Genomic DNA, 20,176 nt, shown 5'->3' with positions numbered 1-20,176 from the left:
AGACTACTGGTCTGGACAAGGAGTGGTATAGCTGAAGTCACTGGGTCTGCAAACTAGGCGGATTCATCGAATACATACATAGGCCCATCAGAGTTCCATTTTCTCACATTGGATGAAGAGAATTTTCTTTTACGGATGACGTCCAGTAAGGATAAATTGACAAGTTGACTTTCTTTTGTTTTCATCATCGTTTTTCGGTAAAAATACACTGTAATATACACAGTTTAATATCGAATTAAACAAATACTTCAATTACAGAGATATACATAATTGCTAGAGAACCCCCCCCCCGCCCCGAAAAAAAGAAGAAGATATATACACATATTTAAAAACTTGATGCATCAAGTTGCAAAAAAGGCAACGTTTTTTTTTTGTTACTACTTTTTCTCCAATACTTAAAAAAAGAAAACACAAAATAGTTAGAATATAAAGCACCACTTTGAATTTTAAATAAGCACATTCAGTAACTTACACTGTATTATATGAAACAAACTTCTAGACAGGCCTAAAGCTAAATTACTTCAAACGAAAGATGAGAGTAACTCGTGAAAAATAAAGTCTGTATTGCTGAAATCATGCTCGAATAGACTGACAGTGGAAATTATGAGAAGTTTCTTTCTACGTCATTGTCAAAACTGACCTAAGAGGGTTGAAATGAATAGTCAGAATATTTGTTTTAATACATAATTATGTTAAGTAGAATATTGAAAGTGATTAAACATTTTACTCGTCCTGATATTTTCATATCTGAACACAATCGCAAAGCAGATCGGGTTTTACGAATGAAGCCTGAACTGCTAGATGAAGTTGTAACTTAAAAAAGACTGTTTTTTCTTTGCAGCCAAATACATTACTAGGTTATTTCAACTAATGAGAAAACGTTGAAAAGTTGTTTTAGAAAAAGGCGGTCTCATCACACGATAATCTTCAAAGTTTTGATATAAATAGATCCAATAATTGAACAGTTAGGAAATGGGAGAAATTATACATGTACAACAGCTTTGGCAACTCTTGTATGTGAAATAAATTAATGAAGAGAACAATGGTAGGCGCATAGCTTAAATCAAGATTCCCCAGAGCTATCTCTGACCTTTCGATTCGATTCCCGTCAGAGACTTTTTTTCAGCATCACCAATTTTTCTAAAAGGGCAGGTAGCTCTGGAGAATCTTGATTTAATCTAAACCTTCCATTGATCTCTTCATTCATTTCTTTCATACACACAAACACACCCTCACCTACACACACACACACACACACACATATATATATATTCCTGACGGATTATTTTTTGTTCATTAAATCGGCAATTTTTGAGGGTGTACATATAATTTGACTCTGTATAATCATATGATTATCCCTGTGACCATGCCGATAAACAATAATCTATTCTCTATTGCGTTACACCACATACATGCTCACACCGTGTTTTATAGCTCCATGTTCACACCAATTGTTCTCTGGTAGTACCAAACAGTCACAGAGTTCATTGAAAAGTAGGGGAAACCCGCTACCCCAAATACCATGATGACGTAATGCATACCCCTTGTAAAATCCCCTAAGATCGGTTGATTGAGCAATACCTTGCACGTGTAGTACGGACATGAAGTCAATAACCGTGCAAAACGAAACCTTTCCACTTTGCTGTTCGTACCAACAAAAGGAATTCGGGGATTTTTCCCCGCTCTCTTTCCAATTTTCCCCAATTAAGACCGAGGAAACCACGTGGGGGCTTCTCACCAATCAGAACTCAGGGAAATTTGAATGAAAGACCCGGATTTGACGCAAAAAGAAAAGTGACATTGCAAATTTGCTGACAGTCCCTGAATCATTTTTTACTTTTCAATTTGCTTCTGAGGGATGAAGACGTGGTCGTCGAGGTGCATGAGCGACGGAAAATTCGACGACATTGACCAGTTTGATGTGGAGAGCCATGGACTTGTCGACCTTCATTGACCAGATATTGTTCCTAAAATTGATGACAAAAGGGGTAAGATAGCATTGTTTACCTAATTTTAGTTTAAATACATATATTTGTTATACAACGTTTATCAATTTCTTACACCTCACCTAAACTTGTGATTGGAATTGTAGTTATCACGAATGTGGTCTTCCACGATGCCTATGGTTCTTGAGATCGAGGGCACACGATGCCTATTTTTCTCAAATCGTATTTCATTTCATCAAGATGTTTGTCTTCATCGATGTTGTTAATCATCTAAGTCGCAGCTGATAACAAGCAATAGTATTGGGTTGGCAACTCTGGCTCCAATGTGTAATGTAGGTGACCTACTTTGATTTTAACGTTATAACAGCAATTAAATAAAAAATATTGATGCAACTCCCCCCCCCAAAAAAAAAAGTTTCGGGTATATACTATGAAGACTTTTTAAGTTAAAATTCATGTTTTTTTAATGACAAAGTTAGATCTAAACATTCGGATTCCAATTAAATCTTTTAGATGTCTTTCTTACATCAAATAACGGGTCGTGTGGTCCAGTAGTTTGAGCATTGGACTCATAATCGCAAGGTTGTGAGTTCGAATCCCAACTCTGCCATTGTCTCCACTTTGATAAAAAGGCCCAAGAGTGATATCTGTCGTCTATTAGCCACTATGGCTGATTAACCTAGACGTAAAATGTTTCCAAGTACCTGCTTGGCGTTTACCAGCAAAAAATGCTGTCCTGCCGAGTTCCTACGGGAGTTACCACAAACTGAAACAAAAACATAATTTACATTCAAATCTTGAAATCGTGAATAATCTAAATCCAGAATTTAGTAGTTGAAAGGTCATTTTTATATGAAGCTCCTGATTTTTCTTCACTGAAAATTTGAGTTTGTCAATTTATTGTCTATATCTTGATGTTGTAAAATGGAATAAAATATACAGTCCAAGAAAAAAAGAAATAAAAATAATAATAAAATCGGCCTCGTGGGAAAATAATCGGCCTCGTGAACCATCAGCCTTTTTTTTTATAATTATTTTTTTTTTTAAATTTAGCCTTGTGGACCATTGCTTTGCGATGGCACTTTAATAAGCTTCTGAACTAATATATTCTAATATTTCAAATTTAAATTTCAAGGTTCCCCCTGCTATTGTATTGGATTAATAATAATAATAATAATAGCTGTATTTATAAAGAGCCTTTTGCCTGAGGATACAAAGCGCTGCTATTATTACCCGGGCTTTAGCTCGAGCTACCATCACCGGCGCTCAGTGCATGCAAGGAATTAATCCTGCCGGGTAACCATTCACCTCACCTGGGTCGAGTGCAGCAAAGTGCGGATAAATTTCTTGCTGAAGGAAAACACGCCATGGTTAGGATTTGAACCCACGACCCTCTGTTTGAAAGGTGAGAGTCAGAACCACTAGACCACGACGCGCCCGCATTAGAATTCGAATATATTATTTTACAGTCTAAAACTTACATTCAAATTTAACTTAAGCTGTAGTGGGTTGAGAGCTAACCGAATACATATAACTATAAGTTTGGCATGCACATGGCTTTCCAGATGACATGAAGATAGAGACTGTCAGAAAATTAGCGCATTTTTGTGTGGTGCATATTTTATTAAAATATGGCCTAGGACCCATTTTACACAGTACAGATGCTGTTTAATATTCATATTAAGGCGCTGTTTATACATGTATGAAAAGTTCAGTAACTATTCAAACGGTTTAAATAAGTATTTAAGTGTTAAAGAATGTTTACATTTTATATTTAATTCACAACAAAAAGCATTGCTGTTTAAACGGCTAAATATCTCGTATGTGTCCACGTAGTAAATACCGTATAAAATTTCAAACAGCGTTTTGTACTGTGTATGTATAAAACTGCATAACACTTGTATTTAAATTTTGACAAATGAAAAATATTGCAATAAAAACTATTTGATTGGTTATATGGAGAAACATGGAGTGTGAATGATCAATTTTAAAACTGGTAATGGTAATAGTAATAATAATGATGATGATAATAAAAATAAGAATAGCAATAAATGATACTAATAGTGATAAAAAGAACAAGGTTAACAAAATGAAAATGGTGCGTATATATCAGAACGACGTCTCTTGCAATCTATTACCCAGAGAAAGGTTGGTCATGAAACAAAAAACAGCCAAGGAACAACATGACCAAAGCTTCAAAAATCATTAAAATGTTAAGGTAAATGTTATTTAACGTAATTACTTCAATTTGATAGACGGAAATTTACGTCACATGTATCCAATCTGACACTAATTTTTTAGAGAACGTACAAAATATAAAATAGTTCCCTCCCGTGCCGGGAATCGAACCCGAGCCGCGTTGGTGAAAACCACGAATCCTAACCACTAGACCACACGGGATTTAGTGATGTTGTATTGGAGTATACACTGAAGAAAATTGATGGTAAAGAGAATATTACTATAAACAAATCAGTTAGGGTCATAAAAAAAATCCTAATCGATATAATGCATTAGTCACACTGATTCGAGTGCCTTTTCTAACTTCTTTTGGCAACTTTACTGAAAAAGCAAGAATAAAACTCTGACAAATTTATAATTGAAAAAATATCATTTCAACCAAATTTACAGTTTTACTAGATTTGATTTATATAAAATCTCCATGATATCATAATTTTTTTTAAAGGATATATAAATAAAACATTGTGTAACGGTATAGAGTCATTTAGATTCGGAAACCTTGTCAAAATGTTAGAAAGGATACTGTAGAAAACATGAGAAAAATAGCCACCTCCCGTGCCGGGAATCGAACCCGAGCCGCGTGGGTGAAAACCACGAATCCTAACCACTAGACCACACGGGATTCTGTGTTTGAGGAGAAAAGAAATCAGTTAAAGTCTTTAAAAAATATATTGTTACAGTCGCATGGATTCGAATGATTTTCTTGTTTTATCGTGGAAACTTCACTGAAGAATGTTAAATGCAAAAAGCAATCTTCTTACAAATATTAAAATATGAAATTTCAATCGAATTGATTTCTTTTTAAAGATTATATCTATATAAAATTTTCATCGACAACATAAAAAGAAAAGAAATTTAAAAAAAAATTGTGTAACGGTATACAGTCATGTAGATTCACAAACATTGTTAAAATTGTTAGGTTATTTTAGAAAATATGATAAACTTAATAAAAAGAGCTACCTCCCGTGCCGGGAATCGAACCCAGGCCGCGTGGGTGAAAACCACGAATCCTAACCACTAGACCACACGGGATTCGGTGCTCCGATTGTAGGGTGTCGGGATATGATCGAAGAACTCTGTCAGGTGCAATGCTGCTGTAACACCAACGAAAATGACTCAAGACCGATCAAAGATATTACGTAATTTCCAATGGCATATTGATCATCGATCAGTTTGGAATCGGTTCGTTTGTGACTATGCTAACTGTCGCATTAAGAAGGAAAGGTTGAGCTGCATGATGAGAATATTCAATAGCAAACTTATTGCCAGTTCTACTTATATAATCATCATTTTAAGAAATGAATGTTTTGGATGCATCCTTCATCACCGCAGCTTCCAAATTTCAAATCGAATCGTGAAACACTGATAAGGTCCTATATCTAATAATGATAATACTACTACTACTACTACTAATAATAACAACAACAGAACAATGATAATAATAATACTATTATACGGGATTTGTAATGCGCCAAATCCAGTCAGCAGATTGCCCAAGGCGCTTTTTTTAATCGTTCTGCTAGTTCAAGAAATTATGCTACTAATTGTTATATTTCTTATAATCCTTATGTCTTTCAAATTACTGCAACATGATAAGGAAAATGGACTATTGACAAGTGATGCAATGCTTAAACTGCTCTGTTTCATGATAATGACAACAAAATTTATTTTCCAGACGACCACGGCGTCACCACAAATTCAAAATTTTCATGCCATGTATCAATTTATTTTTTTTCGTTATATTTTCTCTAGAACATTATCGTTTTTATTAATATATATTTTCAATGATTAATTTCTCTTTAAAATGTATTTGCAATGGCAAAAAAATGTCATAATAGAGCACAGAGCCTTACAATGCAAACGGCATGGTATAAGGTTAGAGGGGCAAGAAGATGTAAGGATGATAAAGAAATAAAACAAAATACAATCATTCTCTTTGCTAAGCTGGTTGGGTATGAAAGTTTGGATACTTACATAAAATTGGGAGTGAAATCTGTATAAATTTTGAAATACAAAACCACGGCATCGATCCTGATAAACCTAAAATCGAAAAAAAGGAAAAAAAATGCCATGAATCGAAGTTATGATTTTTACTAAATGTAGGTCTTAATTTTAATTTGAATAAAACTATACAGTGCTGCTCGACAACATAAAATATTGAAAATGAATTAAAGAAAGTGGCAAGGTATAGAGGCGAAGGTATTACAAAAATTATGCAGTTGCCCCCCTCCCTCCCTCCCCCCCCAAAAAAAAATGCTCCTCCCGTGCCGGGAATCGAACCCGGGCCGCGTGGGTGAAAACCACGAATCCTAACCACTAGACCACACGGGATTGAGTGATGCCAAGATGGGAACAATATAGACTGAAGACAATGGTAAAGAAAATATCGCTATAAACAAATCAGTTACGGTCTTAAAAAAAAACCGCATGGACATAATACAAGTGTCACACGGATTCGAGTGCCTTTCATATCTTCTTTAGGCAATTTTACTGAAAATGCAATCAGTTACCTCCTGACATATATAAAATTGAAAAAATAATAATTTCAACCAAATTTACAATTTTACTAGATCTAATATGCATAAAATCTCCATCGATATCACAAAATTTCGTTAAGAATATATATAATGTAACGGTTTAGAGTCATTTAAATTCGGAAACATTGTCAAAATGTTAAAAAGGATATTTTAGAAAACATGATAAAAATAGCCACCTCCCGTGCCGGGAATCGAACCCGGGCCGCGTGGGTGAAAACCACGAATCCTAACCACTAGACCACACGGGATTTGATGTTGGGGGGGGGGGGGGGTGGTGTACTAGAAGTATACAATGAAGAAAGTTAATGGTAAAATAATTTTTCGATAAACAAATCAGTTACGGTCTTAAAAATAATCTCATATAGTGCTCCAGTCAAACAGATTCGAGGTTTTTTGTATCTCCTTTCATTGGCAACTTTACTGAAAATGCAAAATGCAAGCAGTAATCTTCTGACAAATATGAAATTGAAAAGATAATATTTCAACCATATCTTTACAGAAATGTATGACTTACGTCTTTATAGCAATTAGTATAACTCTTTGGTCTTAACAAAGCTTTAATAAGATATACCATCGTTGCCCGACATAGCATTCACGACATCCTACCCCCTTAACTTGAATATTCTGTTTGGCGCCTTTGGAAGGTTTGCTGGAGTAAAAGAATAACAATAATTAAAGAAAATACAAATTAATTACAAATGCATTTATCTTGTCATGCTTGTACGTCCCTGTAAGAAAACAACATAAAACAAACGAAAATCATAGAAAACAAAAAGGAAATATATCTAAAAAAAAAGTGTAATCTATCGCGTGCATTTACTCTGTGTATGAGGGAAGCAAAGTTGAAACTTTCATTATTTTATCGCGATGTTTTTCCTTTTTGCACTTTTGTGCCCCTACATGCATGACGAGTGGCGCCAGAATTTCGCCCACTTGGCCACCAGCTAGAAACACCACTGCTTGTTATTCATGAACGTAAGAGCTTGAAAGTAATTTCTTTCTGCGCATTCGACCAATCGCATGGATCCGTGAGTCTACCCAGTAGGAATGTTGTAATAACCATGGTAACTGAAAGTTTGTTATATAGTAGGCACTTATCGTTCTTTAATCTCCAGTTTGCCATTCTCTACCCAGGTGGTTATTTCGTACACCCTATAGGATGTGAAACTAATAGATTGTTCAGTATTGGGTCATGGCCCTAAGACGCGGGGGTGCTGCGTGTGTTATTTTCGATAGGCAGCACCCCCCTGGAAATCTGGAAGGTATGACCATGGACCTAGGTGAGGTCCATGGGTGACGAATAACAGATATGTAAGAAAATAAATAAAGTTTTGTAGGAACCCTACCCCATGGACCTGGCAGGATTATCTCTTGTCACTGGGGTGCTGTGGCAATGCTCAGCACACCAGTGACAATAAACTAATCCTCCTTGGACAGGGCCCTGCCCCCTCCCACTTCAGAATGTTCCTACACAGTACTTAAAAAATGAAATAGTGCTTAAACTCATGCACCCCTTTTCAGATCGAAATAAGAAAGATGTGGATTATGATGTGTGCAGGAATAACTGATTGAATCCGATGAACGGGGTATCTCATATCACGTAGATTCAGCGAATTATGAAGAAGCTTCTAACTTCTAAAAAATAAATGTGTTTCACGCAGCACCGAGCGCCTTTGACCGAGATTTAATAGCGAAGTATGGAAATGCAATGCACCTAGTATAGTTCATTCATTGTTTCCATTGTTACGAAGTGAAATATTAAGAAATACCTCGGTATTCGGTCTTGCCAGTCGCCGTGAGCAAAAATATCCATAAATCGGAAAACTAGTGGTAAACCAAATGCAGATCCCCTGGAAGAAAGTTGCTCGGAAAATGAGGAAAAACAGCCTAAATAGAGAGAAAAATTAAAATGACTTTGCTTGTAACAGTTTATCATTTTCTCACCAAAATTTCTAAACGTGTAAAGTCAAAGAAATCTCATATTTATTATGTTTCTACAGCGTCAAGCAATCTGTGTGTAGATGGGTACTATTTACACGGACACAGAAATCAGTCAAATTGAAATCCTATTTCAAGGGGCCGTGAAACTGAGGGGGAGGGGTTAAATCCAGGGGCCACAGAACCGAGGGGTGGGGTGCAACCTTCCCCCGGTTCCACGGCCCCTTGAAATAGGATTTCAATTTGACTGATTTCTATGTCCGTGTACTTTATATAATATACTCCCACTTTTCTAAATAAACAGCGTTATGTCCATCTAATTGATTTTCTATTATTGTCACCCATCCCCATTTCAAAACCGTTCCGCAGTGGCCACTGCTTTGTGAACAATTGTGAGTTGCAAGACCTTCCCCTTCAATTTTATAGTTAAAAAGATACAAAGAAAATACCGATATTAATCATAATAATGCAGACAAACAAACCAAAAAAAATTCTTCTATTGTGTTTTTGGTTCGGAGGTGACATGGAAAGGTGACTTTCAGGGGTTTTCCCCGTTGGTATTCAACTATAGACTGTTCATTTGAATATGAATATGGGGCATTTATTTGGGAATGATTAGGCTTTTCTATTGTACGGGGGCAGAGTACGAATCATACAAATAAACCCACACATTGAACAAATAAAAGAGGTCCACTGGTTCGTGAAATAAAAGGAAAACACGGCTGTTTACTGAGTACCACCACTGCCGATGTTATCAATATTATTCGAGACCTGTAGGAAAGCCAAATTATATATCAAATTAAAATGAATAAATCTAATTCTATGATAGGTTTTGAAGTAATATTCAAAAAGTGGTATAATTTTTCACCCATTTTCTTTTCATTTTATTTTCTCCCTAATTATCCTATTTTTTTTAATTGTAAAAGTTTTGGAGGAAGGGGAGTATAGGGTTTAGTGCCATCTAATCCCCGTCTATATCGTGATTAGTGCTCTGTCATATTTTCACAACAGTAGCACATGTCAGTAGTAACAAAAAAAAAACGTGTTAAAATCTGTCACTTTCATTTTAAATGAGATTAGATATAATAGTTTGTATAGAAATTTTGAGTTTTGTATTTATGCGTCACCTTCTACGATTTTATTTGGGGAAATTTTAACAAGCTATACTTTCCAGAAGGTTCCAATTTTATATCAATCAATCAATCAATCAATCAATCAATCAATCAATCAATAAGCAATCGGTCAATCAATCAAACAATCCATCAATATGTCAATTAATCCATAAGTCAATCAGTCAATCCATCCATCCATCCATCAATGAATCAATCAATCAATCGATCAATCAATCAGTCAATCCATAATCAATCAATCAATCAACATTCACTTGGTGTCCCCCAGAGATCCAATGTGTTCAAATGACATCTTAGAGATTAAACATAACACCAAAGAGTGTACAAAGTACCATGGGTAATAGTACCCATTAGAGGGCCCTGGCAACAATTTCCAAATAAGGGTGCTGGTTTGTAAACCCAAATAAAAACAAAAGAGATATAAAATTGAAACCCAAAAGGAAAAAAAAGTTGTCACTTGGCCCTTGGTAAATAATAAAAAAATAACAGGCAAAAACACACCGTGACAAAAAACAACAAAAACAAACAAAACCATACTGCAACCTATGGTGCCATAAGCAAAAGCAGCACCCCTGATTAAACTTGGGGGCGTGATTAAGGGTGATTTAGACCAAGCAACACCCCTGCTTTCAAGACCCATTGGTGTTGACGCCAAAAAAATAACACAGGAGTAAATGTAATGATTAGTTTAATATTCGATGTATACACAAATCATCACCACGTTTTTTTTTTGCGTGGATTCAACTTTAATTTGACCCTAACATGATGTTTTCTCCGATTTAATTTTTACATCCCATTTCTGATTTGACAGGTCTCGATAATTGTGCTTATTATTCCTTTTTTTTCTAATACCTGACATGCCTGGAAAATAGAATTTTCATGAAATAACATTTTCACTAACAACCATGCAAAGCTACGGAAAACCTCACATGTGATTGGCTGAGACCAAATTATGTCAGTGGAAATCTAAAAATATTTACTTCATGAAACAAGTTCCGCGGAATGTCATAAGAAATTCAAAAAATTAACTTACATGAAAGAAATGAAACAAGATGAAATGTTAGACCTTCCTCCGTGCAGTTGCTTCCACGCCCAACATGCCCAAAGCGGACACAGACAGGTGATTGATGACAATGACAGCGACGACGATGATGATAGGACTTGAGAATGCATTCTATGACGATGGTATTCTTGTACAACGACCACGATGGTTTATTTGGGTAAGTTCGAGAGGCAATTGTCTTAGGATTTGAAAAACACAGACAAAGAATTAAAGGCGGATAGCAATTTCTGATGGCGCTGTTTTAATGAAAGGAATCAGTTTTGAAATTTATAAGAAAAATACTCTCATCCAAGATTCAAAATGAATGCAAGTTGTTTTATTTTTTGAAAATACATCATGACTTCAGAGGTGTCTTGCATTGTACCTGTCAAGCTAATTTCGATTTTAGCGCCCCCCTCTCATTCTCTGAATCAGGTGATCACCCTTATTTCACCGTGCGTGGCATTTCCTGTCTGGCTTTGAAACGGAAGAGCGCCATCTTTCACGCGTTTACATTAAATAAAGTACCAGGCTTTATTTTCTTTCTTCGCTATATATTTTTTTTCTGCCGGGGGGGGGGGGGGGGGGGTGGGTCGAGATTATTTGTTCATTTTATTTGGTGACATTAATCCGGATTTTGGTTCAAAACCCACTTCATCAATTTCGATGCAAATTAGAATCTTAAAAACAAAAAGAATAAACAAAACAGATAGATAAATAATTAGGTATATAATTAGATAGGCAAAATAAATCAATGAATAAATGTATAAATAGATAAATGAATGAATGAATAAATGAATAATTAAATGAATAAATAAAATAAATAAATAAACAAGAAGATAAATAAATAAAGATCCTACAGATTGCAACTGGACACGTGGTTGTCTCAGGGGTTAGTGCACCCGCCGGCCAATAAAATGAGCTTATAGCTAATGTGTCCAATTCCATGTTATTACTATTGTGTTATTACAATTACAATTATATATTATAAATTTGATATGATGATTATTATTGATATTATTTTCATTGTCATTATCATCATTATTATTATTGCTATTATTAATATTATTAAAATTATTACCACCATCATCGCCTTCATCATCATTACTATTGTATATATTGTTTTGCTGGGAAGATGATGCAATCACTGTTCCTTTCCCTGACTAGTATTCAAGGTGGAACTATGAATGCTTATATAAAACATAAGAGGAAGAAAGTTCTTTGATGTGAAAAAGGCACCCATGAAAAAAATCAATCTGTGACAATTCTATTCAGAACAAAATACGACCAACCAAAAATAGCTCAAAATGAACTTTTGCTTTATCTACAACAGACATATACAGCTCTTTGAAATCACAACACAAAGCCTAAAAATGCAATATTATGTAACTAACACACACCCCTGGTTCCTATGGTTACACGATGCCAACAGAATTATGAATGGGCATTGGATGAATAAGAACCTCCTTTATTTTGTCGATGTCATATTTATAAGGTTTCAAACAACTACCGGATTTAGTAGATGTAATTTCTTTTGAAATACTTCTTTTGAATAGGGAATCGCTTTAAAATGCTTGCTATTTATAATGCCAAATATCAATGTTGATACTCTATGTAAGGTAACCCTTAGCAACTGGAGAGGGAGGCAATTGCATCATTTTTTTAGGGGTATTCCAGGCTGGACATAATATGATTTGAACAGAAAAAAAAACACAAACTATGCACTGAAATTATGATCAAATTCGGATAAGGGATAACAAATTTATGATATTTTAAAGGTTTGCATTATTTCGGTGAAAATAATAGTCCCGAGTACTATGCATATCTTCATGAATATTCAATGTGCAAAGTGATGATGCCATATCACTATTTGTTCTTTTGTTGCGTTCTTTTGTTTATTTTTTCCCTCCAAGAGCTATAAATTTAAAGTGGAATGACAACTGATTCCATGCATTGGATATTCCATGCTGCAAGTTATTTTATAAAAAGGGAGACATATCATACAAAATCATATGCATGAAAATGTGAAATAATTAAGACTTCATGTAGTAGGGATGTGAGTTCATGGATGGATCGACCACCCCCCCTCCAAAATAAAAATAATGATAATAATAATTTAAAAAGAATTTTGATTTTGAATCCAAGAATTATAACTTTGACATTTTCTTTCGAATTTTAAGGTTATTTACAAGCAGACAATATAAAACGAAATTGTATCAAATTAAAAATGATGTAAAAAGTAGGGTGTAATTTTTCGTGTCAGATTAAACACCCTTCTTTTTACATTATTTTTAATTTCCAAAGGTTCATGTGCACTCATTAGCTCATTAAGAATCTTATCAACGAACAGTCTATCATTTCTAAATGTGTTGTAGTGTTTCCTGTGCGATAGAAACGACTATAGTACCACGTACACTAGTCATTCTCCAGTGTTGAACACGTGATGTTTATAGTATAACACCTACGTAATGTTCAATCTGGTGTAATTTTAACCCCAATGATTCTTAATGAGCTAATATGGGTGCAAATGAACCTTTGAAAATTGTGATATTCCATGGTAGTCAGGTATGTACACATAATTATCAGCATGATTAGAAAATCGTTTTCCCTCCTGCTGTAAAAAAGATTGGGTATATTCTTACCAGCACGAGGGTACATGTGTGTCTTACCAATTTGGGGCAGTATTTTACCCAATGCGGAAACGTCTTGTCCAGTAAAGTTAAAAGAATAAGCGGCAATTACTTTAAAATGGATACAATTTTCATCACACTGGATAAATAAAAATGCCTCCCAAAATGCCCAATGTTGGTTGGACACATAATTACCCTCATGGAGCATTCTTACCCCAAGATCTTTTAGTGTGCATGGGCCCCAAAACATTTCAACTTTGGTCCGGCGAGCGAAGATGATGAAATCGCATCCCTTTTACCCATGTTTACATTTTTCAGTCCATTTTTTTTTAGGGGGGTGGGCAGACCTGAGAATCAAAATAGAAAGAGCCACAATGAGTGCTCTAAAGACATTTATTTGGGGATTATATGCGCGCGCGCTCTCTCTCTCTCTGAATAGTATCATTTAGAATTATCCAGGTTAGCCGATAGCATACCACGGAGGCTTTCCATTCGTCTTTATTCATATAACAACACAAGAAATAGAATTATCCATTCTTAAAAAGAAAAAAGATGATGAAACTGGGTCTTGGAAACTTGTTCCTTTTGAGAAAAATAAAAACAAACATTATCACCCGAACAAGATGATGCAAGAGCATCCCCCTCCATCCTCCTATACAGTGAAATGAGTGTTAATAATAATAATAAAAGAAAACGTGTGTTTTTTTTTAAGAAAAGAAATTACAACCGGGCAAGGCACGTGATGATAAAACACGAAAACAAATCGGTCAAGATGATGCAAGAACACGATTTTGTTTTCTTTCCACGGTCGAACTTTGCAAGGGCTTCCTCCACTCAGTGTCTAAAAATATTGATATATAAATATTATCAATGAGCAAAGATTAAACCAAAACAATACGTGTAGTCATTTTTCAAGATGAGAGTAAATTGCTATCAGAAACGGAAAATGTCGCGCTTAAACTCAAATGGAACAAGAATGAAATACAAGAAAATTGAAATGGATGTAAGAAAAGGATAGGCCTACTCATAACGGTAATACACTGTATATCGGTTTCTTTTTTCATGGCGCCATACAAACGCAATACAAATCATTACAATTGTGACTATATTATCATTGCCTTACATTAATTTCCATTTTGATTGTATTTTATTCTTTTTCCATCTTTTATTATTTTTTCTTCTTCTTTTGATAAATTACAGTCCATCGACTGGTGTTCTATCGTGCTATACTTGTTTTTGAAAAGTTAATTTGGTCTTAATTTATTTCGTTGACAGATGAAAGCGAGAGACGAGGAGATGGAAAGACGACCGCACAAATTAAAATGCGACCCTCTATTGAAATCGACAGGGGTAATACTGGAGCGTTGTGGAATGAAGTAGGTTTGAAGGTCTATTTTCAATTGGTCTAATTGCCAACTCGTCTACTATCGTTTGGTCTACCTTCAGTTAATTGAAGTTTTAATTGGGCAAAATGAATGAAAATGGAATAGTTATAGACCAACTGGTTATGAGACGAAATGGTCATATACGAACAGGTGATTAGACGAAGTGATGATTGGACCAAATAGGTATTGGACCAAACGGTTGATAGACTTACTGTTAATGGACGGAATGCCATTAGACTAAATGAAGGTAGACCATAATGATGAGTGACCGAGTGGGCCGAGTTGGCAATAGACGAACTGGCAATTAACCGGTTCGAACACCAATTCATAACGGGCAATCCGCCATTAAATCAAAGGGGTATTCAATGGTTTGAACAAATTACGTAGAATCGGACAGAAATAAATTTTATCGAAATTGGACAAGACATAATCATGTCAAGAAATGTCAAAGTTTTGCATTTTTAGGTGGAATAGTTCAATAGGCATTTATATAGCGCCATCTATCTAGAAATATTCTATTCCGAGGCGCGTTGTTATTATTATTATCACCCCGGCTTTAGCTCGAGCTGCCTTTCAGCGCTCATGCATTCAAGGAATTAATCCTGCCGGGTACACATTCACCTCACCTGGGTCGAGTGCAGCACAATGTGGATAAATTTCTTGCTGAATGAAATTACACCATGGCTGGGATTCGAACCAGAGAACCTCTGTTTCAAAGTCAAGACTTATCCACTGGACCACACAGCCGACGATGTCATATTATTTTGTATTTAATTATATGAACATATATTTACACAAACTTTGTCACCCAAGAGTGACGAAAAAAGAATATAAAAAATATTTTTTGTGTAAGATAGTCATCGATGAATTTTTTTCTGTTACAAGGGAGAGGCATATCATTTTAGTATTTTAGGCATAGTATTTTACATTTTTAGTGCCATTTACTTCTTGGTCTACGAACATTTGTCCTTCGTTTCATATAGTCTGATACCACATGCGCTACATCCATTTTGGTCTTCGATTAATTTTGTACAATTTCCGCTTGATCTACACTCCACTTGATCTAACCGTCTAAATTATTTTTATTCCCATTCAGTAAAATGATACTGCCCAATCAGTCACATGGTCTAATTTGTACTTTCTCCTTACCATTTTGGGGGGTTTCTTGGTAAGATGACAAGTTGCTAAAAAAAAACAGTTCATTCAAACAAATGAGAACAATATACCAGTTCGGTATTACCTCATGGGCAATTTCGGTCGAATGACCTTTCATTTTTTTTACGTTATGATAGGCAGATTTCAAATTAAGATATTAATTAAGCACGCCTTACATAGCAGAATGAAGAAATTGTATAGGCCAGGTGACTAATGAACACTCTGAAAGTATTTGTTGCATTTTTATTTTAACTGCATTAACAAGTTGCTGTAACAATGTACTTGGCCAAATGTGAAATACCAGTCGCTAGTGGACGCATTGTTGTTTTTTAGTGGATCTAATGAAAAAAAAATTAAAAGAAAGACATCAAAGTTGGTGCTTATCTCATTTGATATTAAACCACCATGTAACTTTTAGTCCGAATGACCTTCTTCTTATCATGCGCAGAATGAAACTCCGAACTGGCTTATTGGTATCAGACGAAATGGGTAAAACCTGAATGGAAATCAAATAAGAAGAACCAACATGTTATAAGACAAATTACTAAATGAGATTAGACCGTCTTGGATGAGAGCAAACTGGTAGTAGCAGTAGCCAGAATGGTTACATACCAAACTGCAATTTTCAATGCATTTACTTTTTTTATATTTAATTTGATTTAAAAAAGAGGTTTCTGTGAAAAACAAAAGTGATGGGACCTAAACAATAATCAAGGCTTGTATTTCCTAGCTCCCTAAAAATGCAAATATTACAATGATGAAGTTATTGTTTTACATGAAATAAATAATTAGCCCACCTTCGCTCCTCTTGTGGGGGTGGTGAGTAACCTCAAAACGAGTGTGCGTTTAGATTAGTTCTTTCCAATTTCGCATTTTAACCACACCCAACGAATTCGTGCCACATTATGATCAGACATGCCTGTCTAAATTTCAATAAACATCAATGCACTGTCCAATTCATTTACAAGTCAATAACAATTATTTCTAAAGGCTGATCAAAATTCACATTAAGGTATTTACCCGGGTTATTTACAAAAGTTGAAATATAATGGAGTTGACAACTTTGAAAGCACAGCTTGGAACGAGTGCACCGTATAAACATAAAGACATAATACTAATGTCATAAAAAGTACGATGATTTACAAGGGAAGAGAAAAAACAGCAACAGCAAAGACAACAACAAAACGGCAACTTATATGCACTATGTCAACTGAGACAAGCGTCGTGTGGATGCGTCGTGATGTAGCGGTTAGGACTCTCGCCTTGTCATCAGAAGGTCGTGTGTTCGAATCCTACCATGGCCTATCATCCTAAAGGTATTAATCTACACTTTGCCACTCTCCATCCAGGTGTTAAATGGATATGAAAGCATATGAAGTACGCCTATAGCAATTCAGTCTTGGAAATCTTACCCAAGGGAGTGGAGAGAGTACATACATTGTGTGCGGGCACGTCAAGATCCAATGGCCGGGATAATAATAATTGCAATCAAAATGTAAAGCGCTTACAAACAGAATGTACCAAGCGCTATATAATGTGTCTATTACTTATTATTATTATTATCATCATCGGCATCACCATCATCATCATCATCATCATTGTTATCATTATACAGGGACCGGGGGTATGAAGTTGTTGACAACAAATACAACCTCCCTCTTGCGTAGGATATATTCTTCTAAGAGAAAAAATGCAGCGGTTTTCTGCTAGTTTGCCTAGGGTTATGATTCATCCTAAATTTCAATAGAACAACAGTTTAAAATAAGGTTATGTTCGTGAGTGGGAAGTTGAAACAATGCCTCGATACATACTGATGATATTATATTGTACAGGTCTTAACATGTGACTTGGGCCAGCCACATGATAATAATTAAAATCTACAAATAAAATGTAGTCCTAATTGAGTATGGCAAATCGTGCACAAAGTTACAGTCAATAAACACACAGGGTCATGTTGGCTTACAACAAAACATAAAATATTACTTGTCTTAATGACAATAAAATACATCACAAAACTAGATTTCATTATGGCCCAGTCCTGATGAAGATTGAAGCAACTGGTGTGCTTATGTTGGTGTAGCAAAACAATGAATCTGATAACCAATGTCATATTGTATTAGCATACACTATCATGTCAGCTATAATCTAATTAAAAACAAATCATGCTAATCTTATTTGATACTAACCATGCAGGGGTCGCTTGGCGGTTTTGAAAGTGGAGGGGAGGGGGGGGGGGGAGGTCTGAGCCAAAAGTGAACATGCCCCCCCCCCAAAAAAAAAGCAATCAGATGGTCATTTGTAAGGTTTTTTGTACACGTTTATCAAAGAAAAAGTTTCACAGTCCAACATGTATCTAGTAACTCTGTTATTTCTTCCTTTATGCATGTATGTATATGTAAAAATTGTGGTGTTTAAACTGACACCAGTTGGTGTCTATAGAGGACAACACCCTGAGGTGTTAAAATTACACCCTAGAGATTCAGTGAACATAACACCATGGAATGTAAATATAACAACCAAAGGTGTTGTAATAACACCTTTAGGTGTTAAACTATCACTGTCAATTTAACACCGGAGTAAAATGACTGATGTGGTCCTCTTTGTACACCGGTTAACACCACGGTTTTTGCTGTGCCACCTGCGACCGAATAAAAATGAGATGGTGTCCAACTAGCTCTTGTTTAGAAAAGTAGAGTAACGTTTCTGAAAACCATTGAGGTGCTCGTCTCTTCGCCCATATTTATAGCATCCCCCTCCCTCACCTCACCTCACCTCACCTCACCAATAATCTTCGACATCTAATGTGTTTAATAACCATTTTATTTTCTTTCAACAGACAGATACTCATATCCGTATGGGACTTGGGATACATATTGTGGACAGATCTGCCTCATATCCAACGATTTCATCGCTATCATGTCGACATCTTGGTTTTGGAAGACATGAAATTTACCATCGGTTACTTGAATATGGTTTAGTGGTTCTGTAAACTCTCGTCTTCCACAAAGATTGATATGGGTTCAACTCCCAGCCACATTTAACGTAAAGTTCTTCAGCAAGACATTCATCCACTTTGTGCTAAACACAACAAAGGTGAGGCGGCATCATTAAAGATCAGGTCCACCATTAAAAAATGTTGAGTTTAATCAAAAATTAAAAATCAAACATGCATAACGCTCAAGATTTTATTATAGTCGGATGTAAAACAATAGTTATGACATTTCAAACTCTCGCTGAAAACAGTTATTATGCACAGCTCAGTGACATGAAGATGGGAGAGTCAAAGGTGTCCCATACTTTATTTTGTATTGTTTGAACTATTTCTTTTTCATTGTTTGAATTGTAACATTTTCAGCATTTTACAGATTTGACAACAATGACCAACTTGACTGAACCACAAAATGCACCATATGTTCAGGGAGGAATAAATCTTTGTTTCACATAACAATGAGAAAATTGAAATGTTCATATTCCATGTAATGACACACACAAAAAAAGAGTAGTGAGTGGCGTCATCAGTCCCATAATATGCATACCGACTAGGACGTGGATAGAACAGTTTTGTGAAATTAAGCAGAACTTCCAAATGTCATAACTATTGTTTGACACCCGACTTCCACGAAATTTTCAGTGTGATGCTCGTTGGAATTTTCCTCCTTTTATTCAAATCAAGTTTTTGTTGGGACGGACTTTCCCTTTAATGCTCTCCATTCTAATATTATCAACTGCCTGAATGGATGGCAGAATAACCAATTTTTTAAAAGGGCTCAAAGGACAAGTCTTTGAGTAACTCATTAAATATAATCTTGTATACTTTTCATTCACTAGAATCCTGATCATTTGTTTTTATTGTAGTAATTCCGATTAAACTGCAGGCTAATATTAAAATATAACATGATTTTCTTTTTCAGAGCACTATTAAAAGTGCCTTTCTTTAGTTCGATATGATTTCAATATTGATATCACATAATTGTTTGTACTTTTATTCAATCTTGATAGTGTAATGTTGCAACCTGTTTACGCCAAAGGAAGGATGTACTAACTACATGATCGTTAACATGACAGATACATAATACTTTCCTATTCCTCAAGTGAATGTTTCAAATAATACAACCATTTCAATTTGATAGATGCTCTTAGATAATACACTGCGTATAGAGAGTAGCGTTATGGAA

At 35.3% G+C, this 20,176-nt stretch overlaps 1 long non-coding RNA gene and 5 other non-coding genes across 7 annotated transcripts; all 6 read right to left on the bottom strand.

Moving 5' to 3' along the window:
* Window positions 1–3,341: 3,341 nt before the first annotated feature.
* LOC121429666 lies at window positions 3,342–11,407 on the bottom strand. Of its 2 annotated transcripts, none has more exons than XR_005971952.1 (3): window positions 10,823–11,407; window positions 4,735–8,608; window positions 3,342–4,274 (listed from the first exon to the last, which is right to left on the bottom strand). It is a non-coding gene; the product is annotated as an uncharacterized LOC121429666 (long non-coding RNA). The 2 variants fall into 2 exon arrangements; XR_005971953.1 differs by lacking the exon at window positions 3,342–4,274 and having other exon boundaries at window positions 4,648–6,224; window positions 7,236–8,608.
* TRNAE-UUC lies at window positions 4,275–4,346 on the bottom strand. Its single transcript has one exon. It is a non-coding gene; the product is annotated as a tRNA-Glu (tRNA).
* On the bottom strand, window positions 4,735–4,806 carry TRNAE-UUC. Its single transcript has one exon. It is a non-coding gene; the product is annotated as a tRNA-Glu (tRNA).
* Window positions 5,145–5,216, bottom strand: TRNAE-UUC. Its single transcript has one exon. It is a non-coding gene; the product is annotated as a tRNA-Glu (tRNA).
* Window positions 6,444–6,515, bottom strand: TRNAE-UUC. The gene has a single exon. It is a non-coding gene; the product is annotated as a tRNA-Glu (tRNA).
* TRNAE-UUC lies at window positions 6,898–6,969 on the bottom strand. The gene has a single exon. It is a non-coding gene; the product is annotated as a tRNA-Glu (tRNA).
* Window positions 11,408–20,176: the final 8,769 nt, after the last annotated feature.

This window comes from Lytechinus variegatus, chromosome 16 (assembly GCF_018143015.1).
Source record: "Lytechinus variegatus isolate NC3 chromosome 16, Lvar_3.0, whole genome shotgun sequence".
In the NCBI taxonomy this organism is placed as follows: Eukaryota; Metazoa; Echinodermata; class Echinoidea; order Temnopleuroida; family Toxopneustidae; genus Lytechinus; species Lytechinus variegatus.
This window is presented reverse-complemented; position numbering and strand designations above follow the sequence as displayed.